The sequence below is a fragment of the Oryctolagus cuniculus genome, chromosome 14 (assembly GCF_964237555.1).
Source record: "Oryctolagus cuniculus chromosome 14, mOryCun1.1, whole genome shotgun sequence".
NCBI lineage: Eukaryota > Metazoa > Chordata > Mammalia > Lagomorpha > Leporidae > Oryctolagus > Oryctolagus cuniculus.
Genome location: NC_091445.1, coordinates 76,368,462 through 76,384,455, shown reverse-complemented (window position 1 = coordinate 76,384,455; position 15,994 = coordinate 76,368,462). Strand labels below are relative to the sequence as shown.

General features: G+C 43.9%; 1 protein-coding gene and 1 non-coding gene across 12 annotated transcripts in view; one reads left to right on the top strand and one right to left on the bottom strand.

The window, feature by feature from the left end:
* The window catches only part of SLC38A9 (solute carrier family 38 member 9), a 102,056-nt gene that overhangs the window by 17,949 nt on the left and 68,113 nt on the right, over window positions 1–15,994 (top strand). For 2 of the 11 annotated variants that reach the window (XM_070056713.1, XM_051853460.2), the window contains one exon: window positions 7,038–7,143. The exons of the other annotated variants lie outside the window; for them this stretch is intronic. The gene's annotated coding sequence lies outside the window, so the exon portion shown is untranslated. The remainder of the gene's footprint in view (window positions 1–7,037; window positions 7,144–15,994) is intronic. 11 annotated transcript variants of the gene reach the window in all.
* LOC127492912 (U6 spliceosomal RNA) lies at window positions 14,990–15,096 on the bottom strand. The gene has a single exon (XR_007922730.1). It is a non-coding gene; the product is annotated as a U6 spliceosomal RNA (small nuclear RNA).

The following is a 15,994-nucleotide window of genomic DNA, read 5'->3' as shown; positions in this document are numbered from 1 at the left end:
TTGGGGGTTGTCTGCCTGGCTGTCTGCCTATCTGTCTGTCTGTCTGTCTCTCTGCCGCTCAAATAATAAAATAAGGGAAGGGCATTATGGCACAGTGGGTTAAGTCACAGCTTGGGGTGCCTGCATCCCATAAAGAAGTGCCTGGGATCAAGTCCCAGCTCTGCTTCTGATCCAGCTTCCTACTAATGTGAACCCTAGGAGGCAGCAGGTAACAGCCAAATGCTTAGGTTCCTGCCGTTCACTTGAGAGACCAGGCCTGGCTTCTGGCTTCATCCTGGTCCAGCCCCAGCTATTAAGGGCATTTAGGGGTGAACCAGCAGATGGAAGGGCTCTCTATCTCTCCCTCTTCCTCTGCCTTTCCTATAAATAAATAAAACTTTTAAAAATATAAAATAAACATGATATATGAATGATTTTGCTTTCATATATGTAAATAAAACTCAGGCACACTGAAGGGAAAGTGTCTTTCATGAAAAGAACCAGTTTAGACAACTATTTCCAAAACTTCAGTCATTTTAGAGGGTCCTTAATGACTTTAGTAATATATCAGTACCACTGTGTAACAGAATTGTTTACTTTTTAAGGTTGAGGCTAATGACATGCTTTAATATACGTTGCAATAAATACTAACTAGTCACCATAATTTGTGCTACCTAAAATTGTCTTCCATATCACTCCACTTTGGGAAGCTGTCTTTTCAAAGTATAAAAAGCAACATTTTATTCTTTCAGATTGCTTACACCCAGTTTAGCTTGTGGTTTCTATCTCTTCCACTAGGTGGCGATCAAAATCATGTATTCATTCAAATACAAGAATTTTTTTTAAAAAGATTTATTTATTTATTTGAAAGGCAGTCACAGAGAGGCAGAGGCAGAGAGCGAGAGGTCTTCCATCTGCTAGTTGACTCCCCAAATGGTCACAATGGCTGGAACTGAGCTGAGCCCAAGCCAGGAGCCAGGGGCTTCCTCCGGGTCTCCCACGTGGGTGCAGGGGCCCAAGGACTTGGGCCATCGTCTGCTGCTCTCCCAGGCCATAGCAGAGAGCTGGATTAGAAGTGAACATCCAGGACTCGAACTGGTGCCCACATGGGATGCCAGCGCCTCAGGCGTCAGCTTTACCTGGTACGCCATAGCACTGGCCCCCAAATACAAGAATTTTAAAGATAGTCTGCTTGACCTGGTTATCATTTTGGTAGAATCGGGCATAACTAAGCTGGAGAAGGGAGCTTGTCTTATGAGAGGATACACAGCATAGCATTTTGGATCATCATGTTTTGTGCTGCACACCTCCCAGAAGCTACCCCATCAGCTTTTCATCTGGGTTGGGGCCGGAGTGAGTTACATGGGTAGAGACAAAAAGGACAGAAAAGTTTACAATCTCCTGGATTGTCTTTGATATATCTGTTGGCAACTGCCAGTCTAAAAGATGGTTGTCCTGCTTTTCCCAGACTTTCTGGTAACCACAGATAGAGCTGGTGGAATTCAGGATTGCTTCACGTTCTGCTGCTGCCCCGAAACTGTGCTCTCAGAGGAACTGATGGTTCCAGCCAGCGTGCAACCGGATTGTGAAAGAATTCATTTGTTTTTGGGATTTCCCCTTTCTTTTCATTCTTCCTCTGCCTCTGTTTTCTCTTCTACTTTTCCCAGGGCCTAGGGCTTTCATAACCTTCTGTGTGCCCACTGCTGCCCAGGACAGGAACTCAGTCAGGCTTAACCCCCAGGGAATGCTTTGTAAACCATTCTTTGCTTCTGCCCTTGTTCATCGGTGTTTATCTGCCCTACTCCTGAGAACTGTGTTACCAGCTCAATGTTAGAACAGAAGAAAACCTGATGTGTCGGAGTTCTAGTTAGTTACCTACCTGTGGGCGTTTACTTTGTAAGATGGAGAATCCTGGAAGTAGAAAATCCTAACCTTGAGGTTCAGAATGATGCTTCTAATAATGTTTCAAGTGTTCTAATAAAGCAGAGAATAGAGGTATTTTAAAAAGAAGCAGCTTTCCTAGTGCTCTTTGGAATACTAGATATGCTATATCGCCTTTTTTTTTTTTTTAGTTATTCTTTTTAAAGATTTATTTTGTTTATGTAAAAGGCAGAATAACGGAGAAAGAGGGAGAGAGAAAGAGGGGGGTGGGGGGAGCTTCCATCTGCTGTTTACTCCCCAAGTGGCTGCATCAACCATTTCTGGGCCAGGCTGAAGCCAGGAGCCTCAAGCCAGAAACTCCATCCAGGTCTCCAACGTGGGTGACAGGAGTCCAAGTGGTTCATCATCCACCCCCATCCCAGGCACATTAGCAGGAAGCTCAGTCGGAAGCGGAGCAGCTAGGACTCACACCAGGGCCCCAGTGTAGGCTGCCGGCATAGCCTGCTGTGCCACAACACTGGAGCACGTTGTTTCTCAGAACATCTGCTGGTCTGCACACTGGTGTGTTGGCTATTTTACTGTCACTGTAGAGTAGCCTGAATGGACTCTTTGGTAATTATGGTCTCAGGAGAAAGGGGGGAAAGGAGGTTTACGAAGGCAGAGTGAGGAGTTCATGTATTAATGGATAAGGGTAGATCCTGGCTGAGTGACAGTGATAGGGAGTCACTATTTAAGCTTGAGGGTCTCATATTTGTATTAACCTGCACAAATGGTAGAAAAGTGGATATATATATATATATATATAATTTATTTTTATTTATTTCAAAGGCAGGGTTACAGAGAGACCTTCCATCCACAGGTTCACTCTCCAGATGGCTGCAATGGCCAGGGCTGCGCCAGGCTGAAGCCAGGAGCCCAGAACTTCTTCTGGGTCTTCCACATGGGTGCAGGAAGCCCGAACACTTGGGCCATCTTCCACTGCTTTCACAGGCTCATTTAGCAGGGAACTGGATCGGAGTGGAGCATCCTGGTCTTGAAGCAGCACCCATATGGGATGCTGGCGTCATAGGCAGTGGCTTATCTCGCTATGCCACAACACTGGCACCGTAAGTTTTATCTTGAGGAAGTTGCCATATGTGTTGAATAGAGGAACAAGGAGCTTTACTGTTTGTCAGTGGCATGGTGCTGCTGGCCAGCTTGCCGATTGTGTTACTATTTCTATACCCTTGTTCTCCTCCCTTCTCTTTACTCCCTTCCCTTCTCCCACCCAAACCCTCTTGTCTCCCACTTCATTATTTCTCCCTAGAGAAACTGTGTTGCGGCTAGATGCTTAAAGAGAACCATCCAGGCTTTGGAGTTAGAGGTGAGGTAAATCCAAATATGGACTTGGTTAGGCTGGGGTCTTATTGCCAGTCCCATCCCTTTATTTTCTCAATTTCTTTGTTCTTATGTGTTTTTCCCTCTGCCTCTCTTTGTAGGCATCTTTGTTTGCCCAACTTCTCCTGAAGAGAGAGGCAGCCTGGTTGTACTTTACTGGTGCTCATTAGGCCCAAGTCAAAAGTGCATTTTGTTAAGTGAAAGAGTATAAAGATTTAGGTTAGGGGTCGGTGCTGTGGCTCAGCGGGCTAACACCCTGGCCTGAAGTGCTGGCATCCCATATGGGCGCTGGTTCTAGTCCCCTGGCTGCTCCTCTTCCGATCCAGCTCTCTGCTATGGCAAAGCAGTAGAATTTGGCCCAAGTCCTTGGGCCCCTACACCCACATGGGAGACCCGGAAGAAGCTCCTGGCTCCTGGCTTCGGATCGGCACAGCTCCGGCCATTGCAGCCAATTGGGGAGTGAACCATCGGATGGAAGATCTCTCTCTCTGCCTCTTCTCTCTCTGTGTAACTCTGACTTTCAAATAAAATAAATAAATAAATCTTTAAAAAAAAGATTTAGGTTAGTATCTTCCTCCATCTATTTAATATTATAACATATTGAGATATATATTTAGTCACAAGGGTTTTAGTACAATAGTATGATAGTACTGCAAAAGCAGTGAAATTGATCACAAGTGTATAATGAGATTTGACACTTAATAAACTTAAAACCAAATATTATTAAATTAATGGTAGTACCTAAAATGCAAAGTTCTTGTTAATGCCCAATGACTGACGGTAGCTCAATGATGAGGAATTGATGTTAAAAACCACAATAAAATTATGCATTTTGACTTCCCTTATTTTAGTGTTATTCTGAGAATGTATTCTAAGTCTGTTACTTAACATTTCTTTTTAAAAATTATTTGAGAGAGAACTCAATAGAGTTTACTCCCATCTGCTGGTTTACTCCTTAAATGCCCATATCAGCCAGGGCCAGGCCAGGACAAAGGCAGGATCCTGGGGCTGAATCCGAGTCACCTGTGTGAGTAACGAAAACCCAAGTACTTGAGCCATCACCTGATGCCTTCCAGGGTGCACATTAGCAGGAAGCTGAAATCAGAAGTGGAGCTGAGGCTTGAACCCAAGGACTCTGATGCGGGAAGTGGCCTCCCAAGTAGCTTGTTCACCCCATGCCAAACACCTGCCCCGACCACAAGTTTTTATTCATATCTGCTTTCTATTTACTTGTAGTTCATATGCAGAATATCTTCTAATCTCACTTCTTTTAAATCCTTGCTTTGGTATTCTTCATTCTACCTTTAAACATAGCTATGTCCAGGCATCTATGTATAAAAATTTATTTCCAACTTATATTAGAGAGAATTATTTGTATTTTTAAAAAGTTTTGTCTATGGATAGGTGGGTTTTTCTTTTGTTAAGGCTAACAAGTGGAATGTTGGCTAGAATGAGAAACAGTGGGAATGCTGAAACAGAACTGGAGTATAAACTAGTACACTTTGGAAACGAGTTGGTAATTATCTACTAATATGTGGGGATGTATCATAAATTTGTTATCCTTAAAAATGTGTGCAAAATCTGAGACAAGCAAAAATCTAGATTATAATTTATTTGTTAAGAGCTCCAAAATGGAAACAATCCAGATACCCACCATCAGGAATGGATAAATAAATTGTTGTATGAAATATTACATAGCTATGAAAATGAACAAACCATCAATACAGAAAAGAACATAGATGAATCTCACAAAGATAATGTTGGCAAAAGCAACTAGCTTGAAAAGTATATATATATATATATGTGTGTGTGTGTGTATATATGTATACATATATATATATATATAAAATGATTCACTTTCTATAAATTTTAGCAGCAAGCAAAACTAACTTTAATATGTATGTCCAGGAAATACACCAAAATGTTAACACTAATTATTTCTCTATTTTTTTAACAGCGGTTATTTCTAGTGGGTGATTTTATTTTCTTCAGTAACTTCTATATTGTCTTCAATCTTAGACAATGTACTACTTTTTTTTTTTTTTTTTTTTTTTTTACAGGCAGAGTGGACAGTGAGAGAGAGAGACAGAGAGAAAGGTCTTCCTTTGCTGTTGGTTCACCCTCCAATGGCCGCCGCGGCCGGCGCACCGCGCTGATCCGAAGGCAGGAGCCAGGTGCTTCTCCTGGTCTCCCATGGGGTGCAGGGCCCAAGCATTTGGGCCATCCTGCACTGCACTCCCGGGCCATAGCAGAGAGCTGGCCTGGAAGAGGGGCAACCGGGACAGAATCCAGCACCCCGACCGGGACTAGAACCTGGTGAGCCGGCTCTGCTAGGTGGAGGATTAGCCTGTTGAGCCGCAGCGCCGGCCTATGTACTACTTTTTTAAAAAGAGATTTATTTACTTATTTGAAAGGCAGAGTTACAGAGAGAGAGAGGAAAGACAGATCTTCAGTCTGTTGGTTCACTCCCCAAATGGTTGCAATGGCCAGGGCTGGGCCAGACTGAAGCCAGGAACCAGGAGCTTCTTCCAGGTCTCCCACGTGGGTGCAGGGGCCCAAGGACTGGGCCCATATTCTGCTGCTTTTTCAGGCACATTAGCAGGGAGCTGGGTCAGAAGTGGAGCAGCCAGGACTCAAAATTTCACCAATATGGGATGCCAGCACTGCAGATAGCAGCTTAACCTGCTGTGCCACAGCACCAGCCCCAATGTACTTTTCTAAAGAACAAAGTTATGCTAAAAATACTGTATTTCTAGGCCGGTGCCGTGGCTCAATAGGCTAATCTTCCGCCTGTGGCGCCGGCACACTGGGTTCTAGTCTCGGTTGGGGCGCCGAATTCTGTCCTAGTTACTCCTCTTCCAATCCAGCTCTCTGCTGTGGCCCGGGAGTGCAGTGCAGTGGAGGATGGCCCAGGTCCTTGGACCCTGCACCCGCATGGGAGACCAGGAGAAGCACCTGGCTCCTGGCTTCGGATCAGCGTGGTGCACTGGCCAGAGCAGCCATTGGGGGGTAAGCCAATGGAAAAAAAGGAAGACCTTTCTCTCTCTCTCTCTCTCTCTCTCTCTCTCTTACTGTCCACTCTACCTGTCAAAAAAAAAATTGTATTTCTGTAATTTAAAATAACTCATAACTCATTTACCTGATAATCTTATTATCACCTTGGCTTCTTCAGGTCTTTATTTATTTTGAGAGGCAGAGCTATATACCAAAAGAGGCTCCATCTATTGACCCATTTCACAAATGCCCACTGTGGCTGGGACTAGATGTGCCAAGACTGGACTGAGCGTGGCTGGGCCAAGTATAGCCAGGAGCCAGGAATGTAATCTAGGTCTCCCCCGTGGGTGGTAAGGACCCAGCTGCTAGAACCATCACCACTGCCTCCCAGGGTCTGCATTAGCAGGAAGCTGGAGTCAAGAGCTAGTGTAGGTTTTCAAATCTGTGTACTCTGATGTGGGACACAGATGTCTTAACAGCTAGACCTGCCCCTAAATGACCTTTTTTTTTTTTTTTTTTTTTTTTTTTTGTAGTTAAGAGAGCATTGGGTTTTTTGAAATGATATTTTAAGAGGTTCTGAAATAAATAAGAACCCTGTAGGATCATAGCCTTGTGGGTGCCTGCCATAGGTTCCGGCTGAACTCAGCTGGAAGTGGAATGAGACTATTTGTACCACTGATTGAGTGCTTTGCTGGGTTTCTGTTTCCATGCAGGGGTTGTTCTATGTAAGAATATTCGGTGTGGTCATAGTTTTGGCTTAAGTTGAAGTTCCTTTGTTTAGCTTTTGTTTTGTTTTTTATATGTAGGAAGTAGATTGTGCAAGGGATTAAGCTGGATGAGGCCTGGGGACATCTGGTTGCAAACGCTTCTAGAGAAAAAAAACCCTGTTTCAAACTCCCTGACATAGATCTGGTAAGCTCATGAAGACCCACTGCTCTTCCCCTCTGCCCATCAGGAAAGAGGGTGTGGAAACTTCTCCTGCAGCTCTAAGTCCCTAATGGGCCTTCAATGGTCTGGACAGGAGTTTATACAATTTTTTCTGTAAAGGAACAGATAGTATTTTTGTGGGTATAGAGACTCACCTTTGCTATTTGGGGGGATGTAGTCATAGACAATACATAGTTTTATGGGCCTGGATATGTTCCAATAAATCTCATTCACAAAAATAGGCCATAGGCCCAGATTTGTCTCTTTGCTCTGTTGTCCACTAACTCCTGGCCTGCCAGAAGAGGCTCTAGGGGCCCAAGTGCAGGCTGCTGTAGGGACTGGTACTTCCTGCTGCTGAGGCCCCTAGGAATACCTCTTGTCTTATTTCTGGAGAAGTTAAAAAGCCAGGCCTACTCACTTTAATTTTATTCCAACCCAGCGGTTGCTTCTTGTAAAGATGCCTGCTCAGAATTCTTTTTTTTTTTTTTTTAAGATTTTTAAATTTGTTTGGAAGGCAGAGTTACAGAGAGAAAGAGGGAGAGACAGAGATCTTCATCTGCTGGTTCACTCCCTAAACAGCTGCAATGGTCAGAGTTGGGTCCATCTGAAGCCAAGAGCCAGGAGTTTCTTACAGGTCTCCCACGTGGGTGGCAGGGGCACAAACACTTGGGCTATCATCTGCTGCTTTCCCAGGCCCCCCAGAACCCCATTATGGAATGTCAGCGTCACAGGCAGTGTCTTAGCCCACTGCACCACAGCACCGGTACCTGACCAGAGTTACTCTGGTCAAAATGACTCTTTGGACATTAAAACAGTCTCTGTCATCTCTCTCAACCTCATGCCACTGAAGCAAACTTAGAGTCCGTTGTTAAGGGCTTCTTAAAATTTTAACTGCCATAAACCCTAGGAGTAGAGGCTAAGGCTAAAAGCAATAAATAACGGGAAAGTACCACATTTCAAAGAGCAATAAAGTTTTACAATAAAAATTGTCTTCAAGAATCACTAAAATGCTGAAGTGGATATTTGGCACAGTGGTTCAGGCACTGCATGGGATGCTTACATCTCAGAACAGAGTGCTTGGATTTGAGTCCTGGCTCCACTTACACTTCTAGCTGCCTGCTAATACACACTCTGGGAGGCATTGGTGAAGGCTGAAATACTTGAGTCCTTGCCACCCACGTAATAGACCCAGATTAAATTCCTGGCTCCTGGCTTCAGCCTGGCCCAGCCCTGGCTCTTACAGGCATTTGAGGAGTGAACCTGTGGATACAAGATCTCTGTCTCTTTGATTTGTCTCTCTGTCTCTGTGTCTCTGTACCTTTCTGCCTTTCAAATGAAATGAAATAAGTATTTTTTTTTTAAATCACTAAAATACCAAAAAAAAATTGGTAATAGCATTTCTGTATTAGGATTCTTTCTAAGCATCGTATTAAATAAGTACATGTTATTTAAATGTATATAATTTAATGATATGTTTGAATACTAAGCTGATTATAATTTTAATTTTAAATAATGCTGTGATTAACAGTTTCTGCATACCTTTTCTATATAAATTTTATGTTTCAATCAAATAGAATCTCAAAAGTACCATTAGGACAGAAAGTAAACACAATTAAGGCTCCTGAAACATGTAACTGAATTGCTTTCTAGAAAGCTTGTAGCGGCTTACACTCCTACCAGCAATGTGTGAAAGTTCCTATTTAAACAAACCTTTCTAACACTGCTTGTTTCCTTTTTTCCCTAAAATATCCCTTACGTTTTGTTTATAAAGCTTTCTTGTTTACAGAAGTTAGTTGATAGAAGCCAGTTGGCAGGGCAGGTTTCATGTTGGACTCTTGCCTTTACCAGCTTGCACTGTTATTCTGGGATTGGTTTGCCGAATAACATGCCATGCAACTAGCAATGGATTCTGGTCAGGCTACTCTAATGGTTGCCATCTGGGTTGAAAATACAGCCATTGTCACCGGGATGACCAGTGTATATAGACCACTTGTTGCTGTGTCTTTCCACTGGGAATGCAGAAGTTCTTTTAGTGAGTTTGCCATGCTTGAGAGCCATGATAAAGATGGTTGCTAAGGCTTTTGAGGTAGAATCCCTTTCTTAAATGTCTTACTTTGGGGCCAGCGTTATATAGTGGGTTAAGTTGCAGCCTGCAACACCAGCATTTCATGTGGGTGCTTGTTCGAATTCCGGCTGCTCTACTTCTGATCCAGCTCCCTGCTAATGGTGTCCGGGACAGCAGCAGAGGATGGCCCAAGTGCTTGGGCCCCTGCACCCACGTGAGAGACCCAGAAAAAGCTCCTGGCGCCTGGCGTTGGCCTGGCAGAGCCCTGGCCGTTGAGGACATTTGAGGAGTGAACCAGTGGATCAAAGATTTCTGTCTCTCGCTCTCACTCTGTAACTCTGCCTTTTGAATAATTTTTTTAATTTTTTATTTATTTATTTGACAGGTAGAGCCACAGACAGTGAGAGAGACAGAGAGAAAGGTCTTCCATCCAATGGTTCACTCCCCAAATGGCCACAACGGCTGGAGCTACACCGATCCGAAGCCAGGAGCCAGGTGCCTCTTCCCGGTCTCCCATGTGGGTGCAAGGCCCAAGCACTTGGGCCATCCTCCACTGCCTTCCCAGGCCATAGCAGAGAGCTGGACTGGAAGAAGAGCAACCAGGACTAGAACCCAGCGCCCATATGGGATGCCAGCGCCCCAGGCAGAGGATTAACCTAGTGCGACACGGCACCGGCCCCTCAAATAAATTTTACAAAAAAAAATTTTTTTTAAGTGTTTTAGTCCATTTTGTGGTGCTGTAATAGAACATCAGCCCAAGCAGTTTATAAAGAACAGAAACTTACTGACAGTTCTGGAAGCTGAAGAGTCCAAGATCAATGTACCACCTTTCAGTCTGGTGGGGGCTGCCTGGCAGCAGCCTCCCTGGCAGAAAAGCTGAAGAGCAAGCGAGCCGGTGCTGCACAAAGCCTCTTATCCTCGTTCATGAGGGAGGAGCCGTCAGAGTCTACCCACCTCTTGAAAGAGCCCCACCTCCTAGTACCATCATATTTTCAGCAGCTGAACTTGGGAGGGGACTCAAGCCATAGCATTAAGTTATGGGAGAGGAATAAGAAAGAACCTCTTTGTCCCTTTTTTTTCTTCAGATATTTATTTGTTTCTTTGAAAGGCAGAGTCACAGAGAGAGAGAGAGAGAGAGAGAGAGAGAGAGATCTTCATCTGCTGTTTTACTCCCTAAATGACCACAATAGCCAAGGCTGGTCTAGGCTGAAGCCAGGAGCCAGGAGCTTCATCTGGGTCTTACATATGAGTGCAGGGGCTCAAGCACTTGGGCCATCTTCCACTGCTTTGCCAGGTGCATTAGCAGGGAGCTGGATCCGAGTGGAGCAGCCAGGACTGCAGCCAGCACCCAGATGGGATGCTGGTATCACAGGCAGCTGCTCCACATGCCGGTCCCAGAGCCTCTTTTTCTTTGGTGATCTGTTTAAAGAGTAGATATATTTTATTTTTGTGTTTTCAATTTCTAGATAATTGAATTAAGACTAAGAAAGCAATTTTAGTATTCATATGATGACTCACATGTATGCAAAAAAAATGATTTATCATATATATATATATATATTTACTGCATTCTTTACCCCCTTTCTTGCCTTTCTAGTTTTTAAAGGAATAGAAATTGTAGTTAAAGCAGTAGCCTGGCAGTTTTCTTATTCCCCACTTTTTTTTTTTTTTTCTCCACTGGAGGTAAGTTAGGTTATGAAACTGGTATGAAACTGATTTTATTTTTTTTCCAGAAATCCTTTTGGTAGATGTGTGAGAGGAGAGTAACAATTGGCATAATATTACAGGCTGAAGTCACCCTTACAATTAAGGCAAGCTGTTTTTTGAAAATATTAACAGCCGGCACTGCGGCTTACTTGGCTAATCATCTGCCCATGGCGCTGGCACCCCGAGTTCTAGTCCCATTTGGGGCACCGGATTCTGTCCCGGTTGCCCCTCTTCCAGGCCAGCTCTCTGCTGTGCCCCAGGAAGGCAGTGGAGGATGGCCCAAGTGCTTGGGCCCTGCACCTGCATGGGAGACCAGGAGAAGCACCTGGCTCCTGGCTTCGGATCGGCACAGCATGTTGGCCGTAGCAGCCATTTGGGGGGTGAACCAACAGAAAAGGAAGACCTTTCTCTCTGTCTCTCTCTCTCTCTCTGTCTAACTCTGCCTGTCAAAAAAAAAAAAATTAACTTAATACTCTTCTTTATTTGTTGCACTTAAGTAAATTGAGACAGTTTATTTTGGCATTCTCATAAAAATGGGTGAAATCAGGTGCTTCTAGGAGAACTGTGATCTCTTGGGAATTTCCCCCGCATTTCTAATCTTTCTCTGTGGAAGGTCACTCACCATGTCCCATTAAGAATTGATCTTTCTGACCAGAAAATGGAATGGAGTGGGTGTGGTGTTGGTAGTGTTACTGTTTACATCAACCCAGAGAAGAACTCAAGATCTGTTGTTAGTTTTTACTTACAGGTGCATCTAACATCTTGAATGAAATGTTCCTTGTACTTATATAATTCTTTAAGCCTCACTTCAGTGCTGATTATAACTTTTTAAAACTACAAACCTTTGCATTTCTGTTAGTGATCACTGTGTAGCCAGAAGAGATTATTTGTCTTCAGCACAGCAGAGTTAAAATAATAACTGGATTTTTTAAAACTAAAATTTGAAAGCATGAGCTACATTGAAAAGGATTTTGAAATTTCATTCGTATACAGAATCTATATTTAATTAAGGTATATAGACCTGAGAATTCATTTTCAGGTCAAATTCTTTGCCCATATGTTGTGATGAAAATGTTTATTTGCAGCTGACTGACAGCCTGGAATTCCAGAATAGAGAACCCATACTGGGTCTTTTTAAACATTTGATTTTTTCCAAGCCTTTTTCATCATACCACTCTGGCAGTTAAAAAGTAGTAACAGTCTTTTAAAAAGTTATTGCATTTGGCCGGCGCCGTGGCTCACTAGGCTAATCCTCCCCCTAGCGGCGCCGGCACACCGGGTTCTAGTCCCGGTCGGGGCGCTGGATTCTGTCCCGGTTGCCCCTCTTCCAGGCCAGCTCTCTGCTGTGGCCAGGGAGTGCAGTGGAGGATGGCCCAAGTGCTTGGGCCCTGCACCCCATGGGAGACCAGGAGAAGCACCTGGCTCCTGCCTTCGGATCAGCACGGTGGCGCCTGCAGCGCGCCAGCTGCGGCGGCCATTGGAGGGTAAACCAATGGCAAAGGAAGACCTTTCTCTCTGTCTCTCTCTCTCACTGTCCACTCTGCCTGTCAAAAAAAAAAAAAGTTATTGCATTTGCCTGTCTGCACAACAAGTGTGTTGTATCCATTTGCAAATTATGTGCATATATGTACTTCTGTGTTTATATATTAGGCACTCTGTAAAACATAAATAATAATTGAGATTTTAAAATTATAACAAAGATGTGATAATCAGTCTTAATAAATTGCATTTAATAGTATGGAAAATTTCATTTTTCATTTTATAATACTACTAATAGCTCAACCTGCACTATTATTATTTTAAGTTTTATAACATTTTGTTACATCACAATTCAAACTGATTCCAAGTTCATTTCAGTCTCATACAACAGTTACATAGAAAGTTGTATTGAAATTTTCTTGGTAAATTTTCGTCTTCAGTTCTTTAATATGAAGATAAGTTTATTCTGACATTCCATGCTATCTATTTATTTTTATTTATTTTGAAAGGCAGAGACATAGAGATCTTCCATCTGTTTGTTCACTCCCCCACATAACTGTAGCAGCCAGTTCTTTGCCAGGTAGGAGCTGGGAATTCAGCTATCAGGTCTCCCACATAGGTAACTGGAACCCAAGGACCTGAGCCATCACCTGCTGAAGCTGAAGGGGCTAGCACTGTGGCATAGTGGGTAAAGCTGCTGCCTGCAGCACTGGCATCCGATATGGGCATTGGTTTGAGACCCAGATGCTCCACTTCCCATCCAATCCAACTCCCTACTAACACACCTGAGAAAGCAGTGGAAAATGGTTCAAGTGCTTGGGCTCCTGGAAAAAACTCCTGGCTCCTGGCTTGGGTCTGGCCCAGCCTTGGCCATTTTGGCCATTTCATGATTGAACCAGAGGATGGAAGGTATCTCTCCCTGTCTCTCTTTTTCTCTCTCTAACTCTGCCTTTCAAATATATAAATAAATCTTTTTATTTATTTTTTTTTTTTTTTGACAGGCAGAGTTAGAGAGAGAGAGAGAGAAAGGTCTTCCTTCCGTTGGTTTACCCCCCAGATGGCTGCTATGGCCGGCATGCTGTGCCGATCCGAAGCCAGGAGCCAGGTGTTTCGTCCTGGTCTCCCATGCGGGTGCAGGGCCCAAGCACTTGTGCCATCCTCCACTGCCTTCCTGGGCCACAGCAGAGAGCTGGCCTGGAAGAGGAGCAACTGGGACAGAATCCGGCGCCTCAACCGGGACTAGAACCTGTGGTGCCAGCGCCACAGGTGGAGGATTAGCCAAGTGAGCCATGGTGCCAACCATAAATAAATCTTAAGAAGAAGAAAGGAAGCTGAAATTTGGAGCCAGGACTTAAAGCCAGGCACTCTATATAGGATATCTTAATCACATGCCAAACAACCTGCCTAAGTTATTTTTAAAGGTCAAAATACTGATATTTTTGTTGTTTAATATGAGGTTACTTCAAGAAGAATATGGCAAAATGGAATAAAAGATAAGTTTATTTTGGTGCCCGAAATTTTTGAAATCCATGCATGTTTTTTTCAAAGCACACATTTTCCATGAACTGTTTGAATACTCCTTACATGACCCAGATGTTTGGGCTGGGGCTAACAATTTGAGTGTCACCAGCACAAACATGAATGTAAAGTTTGATGACTAGAGTGGGTGTTTGGCACAGTGGTTGGGGTTCCACTTGGGACACCTGCATCTCAGAGTGCCTGCGTTTCATGTCCTGCCTGTGCTCCCAATTCCAGCAGCCTGCTAACATGCACCTTGGGAGGCAGCAGGTGATGTCTCCAGTATTTGGGTCTCTGCTAGGCACGCAGGAGACTGCACTGAGTTCTGGGCTGCTGACTTGCTTGGCTCAGCTTTACCTGTTGCCGGCATTTGGGCAGTGAACCAGTGGATGGAAGATCTCTTTGTCTCCATCTCTTACTCTATTTTTTGAAAAGCATAAAATAAATCATAATAAAAAGAAATAAAGTTAAGTGGCTAGATGAACCCACTAAGGGAATGAGCATAGAGAAAGTGTCTTTGAATGGAACTCTGGTGACATGTAAGATGTGAGGGTGTGAGACAGAATCAGCAACCAAAACAATCTAAGGATTCTTCCTTTTAGAATTAAGTCCTTTGTTGACATGTGCAATTTTCCATGTTCTAGCCCAGGTTTATCTCATCTTGCCACTTCTCATCCAACTGCATAAAGGTTTTGAAGATGTATCTTGGGGCCAGCATTGTAGCACAGCAGATTAAGCTGCCACCTGCAACACCAGCATCCCATATGGGTACTGGTTGAAGTCTCAGCTGCTGTACTTCTGATTCAGTTCCCTGCTAATGCATCTGGGAAAGCAGCAGAGGGTGGCCCAAGTGCTTGGGCCCCTGCACCTATGTGGGATACCCAGGTGGAGTTCCCAGTCTCCTTGCTTCAGCCTGGCCCAGCCCTAGCCATCTGGGGAGTGAATCAGCAGATGGAGATCTCTCCCTCTCTCTCCCACTCTTCCTCCCTCCCTCCCTCTCTCCCTGTGTAACTCTGTCTTTCAAATAAATAAATAAATCTTTTAAAAAAATTTTTTTAATTAAAAAATATGGAATGCTTCACGAATTTGTGTGTCATCCTTGTGCAGGGACCATGCTAATCTTATCTGTATGGTTCCAATTTTAGTATATGTGCTGCCGAAGCAAGCACAAATAAATCTTTTTTTTAAAAAGAAGATACATAGGGGCCGACGACGCGGCTCACTTGGTTAATCCTCCGCCTGCAGCGCTGGCATCACATATGGGCGCTGGGTTCTAGTCCCAGTTGCTCCTCTTCCAATCCAGCTCTTTGCTGTGGCCCAGGAAGGCAGTGGAGGATAGCCCAAGTGCTTGGGCCCCTGCACCCGCATGGGAGACCAGGAAGAAGCACCTGGCTCTTGGCTCCTGGCTTCGGATCAGCGTAGCTCCAGCCGTAGTGGCCATTTGGGGGGTGAACCAACGGAAGGAAGACCTTTCTCTCTGTCTCTCTCTCACTGTCAAAAAAGAAAAAAAAAAAAAAGATACATCATGCCTTCTCTCCTTCTGGCTCTCTGTTGTGCATTTTTTCTGAACCATGATTTCTTGCCTCCTTTTGCCCATACCTAACTCCTTTCAATCCTTTAAACTTCTACTCAGCTGTAGCTTGCTGAGAGGTCTGCCAGGCATTTGTTAGCTTCCTCTGCTGTTTAGGCTGATCCCTGCCTTCACCCCAGCATTCGGAACTCTCTCCACTCTTTCTGTCCCCTGTAGTCATGCACAAGCAATTGCTCTTTTTCTCTCTGAAGAGGAGTTGTTATTTACCTGTCTCCTCTAGCAGATTACAGCAAATCTGTTATTCATCATGTTCAACACAATATAAGCATATTTGGTTGGTACTTAAATGTTATTTCATAAATTTGATAGCCACTACAAACTAAGTGATCAAGACAGAAGAAGAACTTTATATAGGGTTGGCCTTTGACAATAGTGATTTAAGTTAGAGGGTAGAGCGGAGTTTTTTGAAAGAAAACATTGTGTGGTTATCAGAGGGAGTCAGAAACACGTCAGTAAGCTAGAGATTACCAATATTT